This window comes from Topomyia yanbarensis, chromosome 2, assembly GCF_030247195.1.
Source record: "Topomyia yanbarensis strain Yona2022 chromosome 2, ASM3024719v1, whole genome shotgun sequence".
NCBI classification, from domain to species: domain Eukaryota; kingdom Metazoa; phylum Arthropoda; class Insecta; order Diptera; family Culicidae; genus Topomyia; species Topomyia yanbarensis.
In genome coordinates, this window is record NC_080671.1 from 176,231,863 (window position 1) to 176,247,962 (window position 16,100).

Here is a 16,100-nt window from a genome sequence, read left to right on the forward strand (position 1 = left end):
TCTGAGTATTGAGGGTGCGGGGAAAATTCTTTAACTACAGCTTGATCAACATCTATCAAACGATAAACCCGATGACGTGAAGGACGCGTTTTACGAGTGTCTCGACAAAACCTACGGAAAGTGCCCAAAGCATGACGTGAAAATTGTTATCGGGGACGTCAACGCTCAGGTCGGTAGAGGGGACTTTTTCCGTTCAATCATTAGTAAGGAGAGCCTTCACTCTGTAACCAATGATAACGACCTGAGACTAGTGACCTTCGCTGCAGCTAGAGGGATGGCCATCAGTAGCACTTACTTTGCACGCAAAGACATCCGTAAGCACACCTGGATGCACCCGCATGGCGAAACATGCAATAAAATAGACCATGTCCTGGTAGACGGCCGACACTTCTCGGATGTTATAGATGTGAGGACCTTCAGAGGATCAAACATCGACTCTGATCACTATCTCGTTGTCAGTAAGATTCGAGTACGGTTATCAACCGTAGCGAACTCAAGAACTCAGCGACCGTTGCGTTTCAATATACAGCGCTTCTCAGCAGAAGGTATGACGGACGAGTACCGCCAGAAGCTTTATGAGCGGATAAGGGGAATCAACGTAGACGACAACCTCAACAATCTGTGGGAGTCAATCCACGGAGCGGTGAGCACAGCAGCGCGAGAATAGGTACTGCTCAGAGACGACCCAGAAACGGTTCGTTCGATGAGGAGTGCCAGAGAGTGACGGATGAGAAAAATGGTGCCTGAAGCCGGATGTTAGTGTCTGGTACCCGTGTGCAATGACCGTGAAGGTAACTTGCTCACAGATAAAACTATGGTAGCAGCCAGGTGGAGAGAGCACTTCGAGTCATTGTTGAATGGAGAGAATGTTAGCGCGTCAACGAACAGAATAAGGATAAGTGACGATGGACAAGCTGTGGAGCCTCCGACGCTAGAAGAGGTGAAAAAGGCAATCAAAGAGCTGAAAAACGGTAAAGCTGCTGGAAAGGACGAGCTCCCGGCCGAACTTTTCAAACACGGTAGTGAGCAGCTGCACGAAATACTTCACCGTACTCTTTTGAAGGTATGGGAAGAAGAAGAACTACCTGCTGTCTGGCTAGAGGGCCTCATTTGTCCCTTATACAAAAAGGGACACAGATTAGAGTGCGCCAATTATCGAGGAATATCACTCCTCAATTCGGCGTACAAAATTATGTCACGTATTCTGTTCAACAGATTGCGGCCGTTGGAGGAGTCTTCGGCGAATACCAAGGTGGATCAATGGATCAAATGTTTACCCTGCGACAGATCCTAGATAAATTCCGGGAATATAACTTGCAGACACACCATCTGTTTATTGATTTCAAAGCGGCGTACGATTCAGTGAAAAGAAACGAGCTATGGCAGATAATGGTAGAACATGGTTTTCCGACAAAACTGATTAGGCTGATTCGTGCAACGCTGGATGGATCGAAATCAAGTTTTCGGGTTGCGGATGAGATTTCGACGTCCTTCGTAACCTTAGACGGATTGAAGCAGGGTGATGCGCTGTCAAACTTGCTGTTCAACATTGCTCTTGAAGGTGCCATCAGGAGTGCAGGCGTGCAAAGGAACGGTACCATCGTTACTCGATCGCATATGATCCTAGGACGATATTGATATCTTTGGAATCGACCGCCGAGCCGTAGAAGAGGCATTCGTGCCTATTAAAAGGGAGACAGCAAGAAATGGTCTCACAATCAACACCAGCAAGACGAAGTACATGATAGCTGGAAGAATACGTGGGTCCAATACTGATGTTGGTGGTGAAGTGGTGTTAGGTGGTGATAAATTTGAAGTAATGGAAGAATTTGTGTACCTTGGAACTCTAGTGACGTGCGGTAAGGATGTTATCCGCGAGGTGAAAAGGCGTCTTGCAGTTGCAAATAGAGCTTTTTACGGACTTCGTAGCCAGCTGAAGTTCCGTAGTTTGCAGACGAAGACAAAAATCGCGTTGTACAAGATTTTGATAGTTCCGGTTGCCTTGTACGGCCATGAAACGTGGACGTTAAAGGAAGTTGATCGTAGAGCGTTCGGTGTCTTCGAACGTAAGCTGCTGTGAGCAATACTCGGCGGTAAAGAAGAAAGTGGTATCTGGCGGCTGCGGTGGGCTGGTCATGTGACACGAATGCCGGAAGAACGACAAGCGAAGATAATATTCAGTAGAGAACCGGCTCTGTAGCAGGCCGCGTACACGATGGCTGTTTGCAGTGGAAGAGGACCTAAAAGCGCTCAATGTCCAGGGTGACTGGAAGAGATTTGTCCAGGACCGGGTCCAGTGGAGGAGAATTCTTCACTCGGCGTAGATTCAACAAAGCGAATTGTTGCCCATCAAGTATCAAGTATCAAATTGGATTTTATAACCGTGCGGACAATCGTATATTCGCGCGTGTTCCAGAACGATCATACGGACCGTGAATCTGATACCAAATTTTCAGTGAACAGTTCAGATACTAAGTTACCCCATATAATTAGAGTACCCGGTCATGTCGCTATGGAACCGGGGGTAAATTTACTCTAGGGACGAATTAGGCTACTGCAGATGGTGAATTATGCCTGGTAAATTTAAAATTTTTATCCTAATATTATTCACCATCTTGTATTAATCTAATTTACCCCAGGGGGTGAATTTACTCTTAGTTGAAAAACACTTGTATAGTGTATATCAGCGTCATTTGTTTTATTCTGTTATTTATTATAATATTGGGCCAACTGGACACCTGTACCTATTCTACTAAGACCGAGGGTAGGGACTTTCAGACGTAACCGATTCATGATCACGTGAAAACGCGCGTTTGTATAATTGAAACCGCGTTTATAACTTGTAGGTATTAAAAAGTTTGCTTGATCTCAACGGCCTTTTTAGATCGCGGGCGCAGTTTGGCGTAGGTGATTGCAATTGCATGTTCGAGTTTGTGACCTAGGTTTTACTATTGCGTAGGGCTCGAGCTTTTGTATGTTAACGGGGGTTTGAACATGTGAGCGTATGTGTCGCGTTTATGTAACTCCGTAGGACCCATCTGCACTCGAAGTGTTACCAATTGAAAAGGTCATTTTTTTGCTTTAAAATGCAGAATGTGTGAAAATGATAAAAAACTCAAAAATAATTCACTTTTGCTCGATATGACAACCTTTTACCTTGACTATGGCCTTGAGTTCATTAAAAAACGAATCACAAGCTGCCCGGACGGTTTTTGACCCACTCACGGACAACGGCTTTCTTTCTTCTGATGCAGCACTATCAATTGCGTTCAATAGAATATGACAAGTTATTTTCGTCGTTGACACTATCAAGGAATGAACTATTTTTCATTGTTCTTAATTGATGCACTAAGTTATTCAAACTGTGACATGTAATATTGCTTAAATATGTTTGCAATACCGTCAATCCAATCAGCCTAGGGGAGGGAAGCTTTGGCTTATTTTTATCCAAAAGAAAGAGAAAGTCCACCTAATCGTCCATGTCCATGGACATGTCACCATCACTGAAGCACGACCTGATATTTTGTTTATTGCTAGCGCCGTGGTGGTGATGCTGGTTATTAATTTGGAGGTACTAGACACTTTCCACAATGTGCACTGATTGGATAACCGTTCCGCATTGTGAAAAACGGAAAATCATATCAATATTTAATAACCCCAATACGCGTTGAACAAATTGAAATAAATGGGTAAAGGGGGGTAATTTAGCACTAAAACCCGTTAGTTTTAACCACGCTGCTCTGGAAATCTAGCGGAATCATTTTAGGGCTCCAGCGGCTGTTCGTTCAGTGGGCCATATGCGCGACTTCCGGAGGGTTAAAGAAAGAACTAATACAACTTTGGTTTCAATAAACATAAATTCCACTTTGCACTTTAAAGATGTTTTTTTTCTCTATTTTCCAACAATGTTATTGAAGATTGTTTGTATTATCGCTTATAAAAATAGTCGTCCAGTGAAATTGAAAATTAAGCAAAATTTGAAAAAAAAAAATCCTGCCATTTTTGCTGTACATTTAAGTGCTGAATTGAATGGCGTAATAAGAGTTTGTATACAAGATCGCGTTCCCAAGTTATACACTTTTAAAGTCAAGAATACTGGAATAAATGCTTAAAGGCAGTTTTGTAAGGCCTACATAATTTCAAGACCGTCAACTTTGGAAGTTCAGTGTCTTCTAGAAATGTTTTTACCATGCTACAGCACATCCTTTAGAAATATTATTATGGTTCTTGTTCCCCCTAAAAGAATTAGTGGAAAATCTACTCTTCAAAAAGAATTATTTTGAAACTTAGTGTCTTCAGCAAAATTGTTGAGAACGATACTGCAGAGTCAGGTTGATTTATATTCTAAAATACGAAATCCTGCTTATTGTCGTTGTACCACTGTCTCTTGGCTATAAGACAGCTTGCCATTTCTGGCCAGAACTTCATTTGACTTTTGCGAAATTTAATGCATATGAAGGCGAGCACAGCGTAACTGGTAAATTGATTATCTTGTACGCAGCTCACCTTGATGTGCTTAAGAAGCAACGGTTTTCGTAGCTCGGCAGTTGGAATCTGTTTCGCCATGGAAGATGTCGAAGGGTAAAGCTTATAAACCGGCTTTGGACACTGTCCAATGGACAGCCTCGATTCAGTCAATCCCGTACTGGTAGTACGAATTCCAAAAAACAGGACTGTATTCTAACGCTGAACGGACCAACGCGGAAAAAACCGATTTATGACAGTTTACTTTCCTGAAGTTTTTTACTGTTCGAAATACGAACCCAAGCTGTCTTGATGCTTTATCCACGTGGTTTGAACGTTAGTGTCGAATCCATGATGACTCCTAGATATTTGACGTAAGAGTGTCTTGGAATGCTCGAGTCGAATAAACGGTAGTTAAACTGAGTTGGATGGCTTTTCCCCGTGAACGAAACGATTGAGAATTTATTCGGATTTATTCGATCACCTCACGTACTATAGCTCTCCAGTTTATTCTGAAGAAACTCGGTATCGGTTTTATTCCGTATTTGTCCAAAAAAATCATGTCGTCGGCGAAAGAAAAGCAGCGTCCTTGTAATTTGATATTGATGTCATTAAAGTAGAGGAGGAATATAAATGAACCGAGATGGCTTCCTTGTAGGATGAGGGATGTAACGAATAAGAGTTTCAGATAGACAGTCAGGTGTCACTGAAATCCAGCAGTAGCAAACAAATTAACCGAATGCAAACGTTTATCTTTATCTAAATGACAATCTAAATCTAAGAACCTGCAACATGTGACTGAAGGTGAAATCGTTAGAATTAGGAAACCCATGTATATTGACGATGGTAAACATCGAAGTAAGAAAACACGACCTAGCATGTCATGCTTGTGATGTGGCATCAAAAAATTCATATTGCAATGCGAAGAAAGTTTACTAAAAATAAATGGATACATTACATTCCAGGAATCCTTGACGCTGTTTTTATGATGAGAATGCACTGGAACTACCATTGTACACATGTATAGAACATGTTGTAAGAACAAAAATATTACGCGTCACATTTTCAAACAATACTGAACATCGCAAAAGCGACAACCAATACTATTGACGACGCGAACAAAAAGAAAGCATTAACAACGGCAAAAACGACAACGAGGGTAAAGTGAATTATCCCCAAGCTACAGCATTTGAAGAAGCAAATGTTTCCCCACCGCAAAAAAGATCTTCATGCACAATTGTGTATACATTATATCGGGGCACCTTCTAACATTCATTTTTTATATTTTCATTTTCGCGACTTGTAAATTGTATATGGAAGACCCGCACTTCCGTTGAGCCAAAGTATTAAACCGGGCCAAGAAAATGAATAAAGGAAGAAAAATTGAACACCGTAAACACTCATAAGGAATTCTATGTTCGAGGAAGGTTCTAGACATACATTTTGATTTAGAGGGTTCAGTAATTAACTATTCAAAAAGAGGCTTGAAGAGATAGCAGCTGTCTGTAGCCCGGCAGGGATAAGTTGTGTGTCCTCACTATATATATATACCCGGATCGGTATCATCGGTCTTCGACAAACCTTCGGAGAGGACGACACGGTAATTTTTACTGTGTATGAAAACCACAAATAAATTGTAAATTTATAAATAAAAAAAATGTCGAACATTAATTTAAGTAGTAACTATCAAACCATTAATGTGTCCAGAATTCATGCCAACAATTCGTGATGGTTTAAGGATCTCAGTAAAAAGAACGCTCCCTTGACTAAGACGGTTTTCAGGAAACCAAACCTGCATGATTACAACATTACTTTATTTCGATTACTGCTCAAACGTCAGAACAATTTGGTCTATTAATAGATTCCCAAGATTGTATCTTCCTGCTAGCTAATTTAGAAATTAAATTCTCGTTTCGAATACCTGCCCGTCTTCAACTTCAATCCATTAATCACCTTATTTTGATTAGATCCATCACAGCACGGAGCCTACGAAGTAGGGAGGAAAAAGAGATCCGCATCGAACAGATCCGATTCGACCGGAGAGAATTGAATCAAGCCTACAACCTGCAAAAGCACGCATTCATCGATCGATCTGTCTATCGATTTATCTATCTGTATAGCCGACGTAGAAAGACACGATCAATCGTGAAACGCTCTCGTGGTGCGAACCAGTGGAAAGGTTAAAAGTTTTTTGACCCGCTCCGGATGATCTTGAACTAGAATAATCGCACAAGGCTCGCAATTCTTCACATTCACAACAACAAACCGCACTGATTCGCCATGTATCACCCACCAGCACCACCCCGTGTTTCCCTACTGAGGAACGTTGGTCGGTTGGCCGGTCGGTCGGTGGCACCGCGATCATCAGGCCGCAAGGAAAGGAAGTTCTGAAGAAGAAAATACAACACAGTGAAACAAGCAACAAAACAACTATCATCAGCGATAAAAGCTGGAAAGTATATTTTCCACCTTGCCTTGGCCAGAGTCCTCTCCTTGCTTCATCCGTTCCGACTCAACCACTGACTGGTCGTTGCTGCCAGCAGTTAGACGTTGTTGCGTTGTTGGTCCGTGCGAAAGTTTCGCATATCGGTACCGAAACATTGAGTCTGCCTGCGAGCTGACGGTAACATCATCCCTATAGTGAGTTTATTTCGATGTTAGGGATGGTCAGTTTTTCAGGATGATCAAGCTTGTCGTGCTGTGATTTGATTATTAAAATAAAACGCGAATCAACGGCTTAATAATTACTAGACATAATTTAGACAGGAGCACGTATGTCATAATTAAAATTAGTCTAAAGTATAAAAAGAAAAAGACTGAGTTTACATGATTTCCAAGAACGATATAAAATTTTATGATTTTCTCCGGCTCTTCCACTAGTTAGTTTGGCTTGTTAAAAAATATTTTTAGCCATTTAATACAGTCCACTGTCGATCCAAACCGATCAACATGTAATCGTCATCCCTAGAGCAGAATACACAGACCACGTTACAGGACATTGACTTTGGGGCATAAAAGAGTAAGTTCTTTGTTCTCCTCTTTTGGTACGATAGTTCGTCTGATCATTGGTGCCCTTTACCAGGTTCAAATGCCGGTTGGCAGGTTCGTACGTAGCTAGGTATATGTATTGTATCGTACCAAAACCTATACACAATATACGGGGCCAATCCGATCCAAGCAGATGGAAGGTGGATGGGGGAACGGGGCCGGGATTCAAAACATTACTGCCAGTCTGACTTCTGGTTGGTGTGTACAGCGGCGGCGGTGTGAGTACACATCGCTCTGTACGACAAATGCTTCAGTTATTTTGTTCCGGTGGTATGCCATTTCCATCCGGGAGGGGTTTACTTTGTTGTCGGAAAATTTCATTCGTTGTTTGGATGACCATTCCGAACTTGTAGGGTTGGTTACATCAGAAACATCTTAAATAGAATGCAAATTTAAACATAGCCACGATTCACAGCTTTAAAGGGGCACTACAGCATACAGAAATGAATTCATTTGATTACTTACTGGAATGTAGTAGCGTTGGCCTTTTTACGCCTACATTTCTGGGGGATATTTTACCGACAGAAATACAGACAGATTCAATGTTGGCTGTGGTCGGAAAAACTAATGAACAAGTATTCTTCATTTTTTTATTTTTCTTGTGTATTCTAGGAACCCGGATTTCAGGAGAAATTTCTCATGAATGTGTTCCAGTGTTGATGAAATGTCTATCGACCATGTTAATTTAATATTAACACACATTAATTCGAACGGTGTCTCCCGGACCGCTAAGACGTTCTTCCCAGTTCGTACGGTACAACGCTATGAAGTATAGCTCAAAGCTACCTTACCCGACTTCAAGGAAATCTTGTGGGTTCTCCACCTCTTCGAGGTATTGACATTTTTTTTTGTTCTGTGTATGCACGTTAACCTTTATTCGTCCAGCAGAGCCGTATCAGTGTTTCGTTTCTTAAACCTGGATACTATCACACAATTTAAGTATCGCTATTATATTACAAGTCCCTTTCTTATCTCTCCTACTACCCTGCACTTGCCAATAGGTCCGAGTAAAAAAGACTTCCCCTGACAATGATTCGCATCAAGGTAATACGAATGTTGAAATAACATCGATTTCCCGACTCAACTGGGCCCTTCGTGATCTTTTTCCAGACCAAAGACAAAGGATTTTTAAATCTATTTAAGATTTCACGAGTTCTAACGGAACGATACTCAACCGTGACAGAAACGTCGAAAATTCGCCCTGATAAGCTTTCGGTGGTTGTAAATAGTTTAAAGTAGGCAAATGATATTGCTGGCTACGAGCCTTTTACGGAAGAGCACAGAGTATATGTATCGGCTAACTAGGTCGAAATAGATGGGGTCGTTTCCTATTCAAGTTAGAAATGCGCGGATCTATTGAAATGCGGTGGTAATCATGAGTATGACTCCTGTAGAAGGGATGTTGAAAAGTGTATCTACTACTCTACTGGAAATCCACAAGATAGCTACGCCACCGGTCTTTACGAAAATCTATACTAACTTGTCAACTGACCAAGGCGACTTTGATGAACCCCTGGAAGAAACAACTTCTGCTGCGTCTAGCAGCAATAGAAAAATAAGAAACAGCTTCGTTGTAAAGGCCAAAATGTGTCTCTTCAAAGTCCTTCAAAAATAACAGCTCGAGGACGTACTGGTGCAAAACCGATGCAGGCAGCTTCTGGTCTTAGAAACCTGAGCTTAGCCAGAGATAGAAACCAGTGCCGGATTCAAAAAATTCTCTGATATTATGGAGGAATTTTCACAACTTTGAATCATTCTGACCCTCTTAAAAGCATCCTGATACGCTTTCTCTCCGCAGTAAAAACATTCTTGATGAAGCTGACTGCAGCGACTGTATCCTTCGATGGCTATTTCATCGAAAGAAGCCACTGATTTGATCACAAACCTGCGAAACCAAAGTAACAGTGTATGAGTAAGTCAATTTCAATAAATCGGGCTTACTTACTTCACATGGAGAAAATTTGATCCCAAAATCGAGAATAAAATGTCATGAATTTTGAAAAATCATTAAAATATTCAATTTCTTTTCAGTAACGCCTACATAACGCTTTCACTAGTGGAGATATTTGTTTTTGCTTCGTGAACTTCAGACACGATTTCTGCCATGTCATTACAAGATCGATTTTCTGAACGGGAACTAATTCGTAACTTTATGAACACTATTCATAAAACTAAAAATTGACTCGTGGAATCAAAACGTTTTCTTGTTAGCTATTCGACGAAAATAGGAATACGATTCATGAATCATTTCAATCATCGTAAACTAGTTCATGATTCCTAATATATTAGTCACGTTTCAATATCCGTGTTCGAGAAATAGTTCACAAAGGTATAATATCTTAGTCATGTTTATGTGAATTGATTCATGATTTCTAGCGAATTAGTCACAACTCACCATTCATGGCTGACCATTAGTGCTGGTGAAATAGTGCACAAAATCATAAGATATTATTCATGGATTCGTGAATTGCATGAATCCTAATACATGATTCAAGATCCATTTTGAGTGCTTGTGATATTTAGAAGATATCCATAATTATTTTCAATTTCATTCAACTCTGCACATGGTCACGTAATTTTCACGTGCAACAATTCACAAAGTTTGATTTTTTCAGGGAATATCTATAGCTATATCCAGCTGCTAGCGACTAGTAAATGGTGAGAGCAGCAAATACAAGAAAGCTAGTAGAACCTCGAGCAACGTTATTCATTTGGTAAGGTTCAATATGATGTCCGGGTAGAAAACGAAAAGTGCGCTTGGCACCAAAAATACGTTATAGAGCAACAAATCGTATTCGTGATATAGTTCAATAAACAAAATACAACGAATCAGTCACATTTTTCTTATCTAATTCATATTAACAGGTTACTCCAAGAAAAATATTGATTAAAAATAGCATTCACGACTCATGGACAAGAGTCAAATTCTTTAACGCATCAAATTCGAAATTGAGCTCAAGAATAAAGTATCACAAAAACATGAATATAAATTACGCAAAACGTGACTAAGGCCTACAAGAATAATTCGACATTAAACTCTTTATTAAATATTAAATGAATAAAATATCACAGTAACGAGATGAGAAATCACGAAAATCGCAACAAAGCTCTTGAAATCATGACCATCTGTAACTGTCGTAACTGTCGGTTCTTTAAGTTGATAAGGTTTAAACAAATTAGTTTATTCCCAAATTATGAGCAAGAATCACAACAAAAACTGAACATGCCTAGGAAACTACCTCAATAACCCAACGAAACATTGGAATGTAACGCCATGTATATTTTTGGCCCTAACTAGTTTTTTGAAAACACAAATCGTTTCGTGCATACGAGATTAATTATTCATAATGTATTTATTTCAAATCTTCGGTAATTTCAGGAACTTGGAAACGATTTTAGAAAATCGTTCCGTTCGCGAAATCGTGAATTTTTCATGAATTCAAGAACTTTCCGATCATGAACCCCAAATTTAGTGGAACTTAATGGGCAGACAACATCAGGTCCAAAAGCAAACAAAATCTGGTGTAGACAACACCGTGTGGCAAACGAAATTTAACTCCATTATATATACGCATCGAAAAATAAAATAATAAAGTAAAAAAAAATAGTTTAAAAAATTTTATTATTATTAAACTAAATAAAACAAATCAAATAAAGAAAATTGATGTAGTAAAAAGCGACAATTAAAAATAATTTAGCAATATTAGAATATTAAAATAACTAGATCAATAAAATTGAAAGCAAATTATGTATATGATGAAAAAATATTAAAAGAAAAAAATAGAGAAAAAATAAACTTTACGCAAACATTGAGTAAATATGATGCAATGAATGAAATAAACAAAACAAAATAAATTATTGAAATTAATTAAATTAATGAGACAATAAAATGCAACAAAGAACTAAGCGTATAATAATAATAAAATAATAGAATGAACTATGAATAGTATGAATTAAATTAATAATAGGAATATTCATAAGTACACTCTCGGATTTTTGATGCGTAGAAATTTTAAGATCTTAATCTCGATTTTGTGCGTTATCGTGATAATTTATTCTTAACGAATGTAACATGTGGATTAAGGGGGGCGTCTGGTGTAATGTGCTCCAAATTATCTGATACGGGAAATTCAGTTTTGTCAAGCATAGACTTGTAGTTAGTCGATGAACCACAAACAATAGCAGAAGAGAAGTTGGAGTTTCGGAAAATGACTTCATGAAACTCGAAAATTCTTATATTTTACTGTAAAATTCACGCCCTTTTCTTCAAAATAATAGGGAGAAAAATTTGTTTATTCAGTTTTCTGTGGTTCATCGACAGGCTACACATATTGTGCATTCTCATAAAAAAATCAAGTCAATTCGTTGATTTGTTTTTGAGTTAACGTGTTCACCATTTTGAAAAACGCAGTTTCGAGAAAAATGCTATTAAAGAGCGTCCCACATCAAATTGCATCACGGAAAAAAAACACTGTAGAAAATTACCCATTAGGCATCTTTTCTTGAAAATTTGGGTAGAAGTAGTTTAGAGTGTATTGTATACAGTGTATTTTTATTTCTGTCAGTTTATCGAAACATATAACTTAGATCAGTTCTTACAATAATGCATGGTGCAGTTATCCGAGATGAAAATTTATACCTTGAACAACAGCTCATGAAAGAAAGAATGATGCATTTTCTGCTTCTATATTTATATCTACCATATTATTCAGTTCAATGATTAGTTCAATGATAAGAGTGAAAGTTGGTTCGTGTACTATGACGAGTTACCGAAACAACAAAGGTATCGTCACAAACGTAACATTCGTGCCCTAATGCTAATACTTCCCAAAACACCGCAAGTTTCCATAGGTTCCAAAACTTAATTTTTGTTCACTATTTTGCTTCATTTTTTAATATTAGGGTACAATTGTATTGGTAATACATCTACTAGGCTTGGTATATGCTTGAACCAGAACTGAAGAACCCATCCATGAAAAAAATAGAAAAAAGTCTACACTTGTCAGGAATAAATATTTTGCATAGTGTTCTTCATTTCGCAGTCTCTCGCTATAGTTATACGAGGTATGCAATTATATACAGCAAAGCGTAGTTTTTTTTCTAACCCAAAAAAAACTAACATGAGATTGAAATCCCTACAATAAAGAAAGCGTTGATAATATTTTTAAGAAAATCCGGGGAAATTCTGACCTACAGAAGCAAATAGCCCTTTTAGTTGGATAGATGTGAAAGAATTTATCTGCCAAAAGTCCCTAATTGTTAGTTTGAAACCTCAACTATATTTTGGTGCCATAAAAGCACATTTGCACCAATCCCTGGTAGCACTGGTCGACGATTTGGATAACTCTACATTTTTCCATCTTTTTACAATTTAGGAGTAATTCGAACCTCCCTGCGGGGCAATTCAGACCGTCATTTTTTTGTTTTTTTTTACAATGTAATTATGTTTATCTATGAAATATTTATAGGAGAAACTCCTTAAGAAGTAAAAAACAATTGTGTTACAAAAACTTAACTTTGTCACAGCTCTCGATTGGCACATCATGTATTTTTTGTGCTGTGCCCTGTGCAATCGTGTGCCTAGCCGCAAGCCGCTGAACGGTGGTTGATGGAATAGGGGATCCGAATAGCCCCGTACGCTCATTTCGCACAAAAGTGGTGAGCGTCGTGAAAATATCTGTTTTCGACCAAACTGAAATCATTAATTAAAATAGGAATCTCAAGCTTTCCAACACACTTACCTGTTTTTTTTTACTTTTGTTGGTTTAATTACGGTTTTACCATCATAATGATTTTTGTTTAGAGAATGGCAAAGGAATACATTGAAAACCCGTTTTTATCAGCCCCTGATTTTATCAGTTTTTTGGCCCGATTTTATCGACAAACCAGTATTACGAAGCTATGTCTAGGGATTGAAGAAGAATATTTTTAGAGCTTCGGTTTATTAAAAAGACATAATCAAATAAGTTTTGTCATTGTCCCCATTTTGTCAACCTAACATGAACAAGGGGGGCTGATAAAACGGGTCTTCGCTGTAGAACATATTGTATCTCTTTTAAAAAAACCAAAGAATTAGATTCAGCTGTCAAAATTAATGTTTTAGAATAGTGGTTCCACGAATATGTACGACAGTCAGAAAGTCTTACCGTGTTCTGAGAAATCGAGGGGGTCCGAATTATCCCTCCCCCCCCCCCCTTAACGAACATTATGTCAATCGTCCATTATGCCTAACGTACTTATGCCTGACGTATTTATGCCTAAGAAATATCGTAATTTATCGTAATAATATGAACTAGATCGTGTAAGTGGATCAGCTATATCTTAGGGTTTTGTGAACTATTTTACAAAGACATGTTGTGCCGCTCAGTGCAGTTTCCCCTTTCATTCCGAAAATTACTTAGAACCTAAACGAATGAATAACAATGTTTGAGGCCTACTAGTTATCTGATATCTGCTGCTTGAAGCTATGACTGGGCGCCAGTAGTTGGGCACTACGACAATAAAGCAGTTCACGGAACAGAGATGAATCCACAAATAAAATTCCAAATTTTTTTAAAAAATCTACGTGAAGAAATCATGATTATGGGCAGAGTTCTACGAATGTGAAAAATATTAGGATATCCTCTAAATTTGTAAACTTATTCACGAGAAAGAACCAGTCGACGAACCAAACATGGATCCATGAGTAATATTCTGAGTTCTGATTCTGATACCATGCATATAATTGTATATTTTATTGACTAGATTATAAAAGCGGAAACTTATTTTTGATTTGGTAATATACGTGGAATCTATGCATGAATTCATCCATGAATATTATTCTGAGACGGCATGAATTCATCCATGAAATATTTCGCCTGTCAATGTAACTATTTCACAAGCGCGAATATAATATATTACGAATCAAGAACCGGTTTACTGATCAAAATTGAATCTGATTGTTGTGCAATTGTTCACGTGAAAAAATAAGAACTATGTACAAAATTGCATATTAGGCTGGCTCAATTTTTGACTTTTAGCTCCACCAGGCTCTACTGTTTCCTTTATGGTCCTTAGTAATTGTGCAAATTTTTGTACCGATTGGTTGTGTCTACGGACCCACCAAAAATGTCAAAGTTTATATGGAAGTTTGTATGAAAAATCGGTTAACATTGAAAATAAATTCTTAAAAAATCACCTTATCAATCAATTAATCAGAACACTATATATTTCTAAAGGTATTCTTCTACTGAACACATTCAGGGAACATTGCAAGTTTATGAAAATTCGTTGAGAAAAGTTATTAACTAAAGAAGCAGTATGACTTCAAAACAAGTGGATTTTATTAGAAACCATAGCAACCCTGTTAGCTACATCGTTATACAAGTGTAAAGTAGACTTGCCACCCAGATACAACTTTTCAAACAGGGTTGCTATGATTAATAATAAAATCCACTTGTTTTGAAGTCATACTGCTTCTTTAGTTAATAACTTTTCTCAACGAATTTTCATAAACTTGCAATGTTCCCTGAATGTGTTCAGTAGAAGAATACCTTTAGAAATATATAGTGTTCTGATTAATTGATTGATGAGGTGATTTTTTAAGAATTTATTTTCAATGTTAACCGATTTTCCTTACAAACTTCCATATAAACTTTGAAATTTTTGGAGGGTCCGTAGACACAACCGATCGGTGCCAAAATTTTCACAATTACTAAGGGCTATAAAAGGAAGCAGTAGAGCACGGTGGAGCTAAAAGTCAAAAATTGAACCAGTCTATTGCATATACTATGCATAAAAGTGGAATATTTCATGGAATAAGAAATATTTCACGTTCATGAATGGTGAAACGTTGCCAAATATTTCATGAACCAGAAATCTATTCACTAGGCAGGAATAGATCCACAAACAATATTCTGAATTTAGTAGAAGACCTATACTTAAAAATTATCAAGATCCCATTGATTTTGTGATCTAATTCACAATCACCCAGATCCTGATCAAAATGTAATGAAGCATGAAACAGTCCACATCGGCTAGTCGTATAGCATACAATGTTCCAAAATCCATTAATAAATTCACAAGGAAACAATTGGTTTACGAATGATTTTATTTTTTTTATCGACAAGTTCACGGAGAGAAAAACGATTTGGTAATGACATTGCAGAAAATGTTATGCAGGCCCATTGAACACTTGATTTTTGTTCATGATTCTAGTTTCGGTTTTTCCAGAATTCATTGCAATTTATTATTTTTTTTGGAAACATTTTTTCGTGTATCTATTTAATTGCAATGAATTCTCTTTGAAGATCATTATTCACAACTAATGTCAAGGATTTGCAGTACATATATCGGTCAAAATCAAGACAGCGTCAGCAATCTTCCAAACCCTGCAAATTGCTACCCTTGTCTTCTTCATGCAAGCAGGCATAGAGAAGACTAACTGTGGATACTACCAATTGGCCAAAGCACATTTAAACAAAAATCACCATATATGTATGCGCGCAAAAGTGATCGTGATGGTGTAGCGTGAGACCATTGCGGTAGCTAACTATACTCCACATGGTAACACATATTGGTGGAGACAACAAAGTAGCAACCCAGCAAAA

General features: G+C 38.0%; 1 protein-coding gene across 2 annotated transcripts in view; it reads right to left on the reverse strand.

Annotated features, from left to right (window-relative positions):
• Positions 1–16,100, reverse strand: part of LOC131682206 (protein disks lost) — a 763,875-nt gene that overhangs the window by 236,338 nt on the left and 511,437 nt on the right. The window lies entirely within an intron of this gene.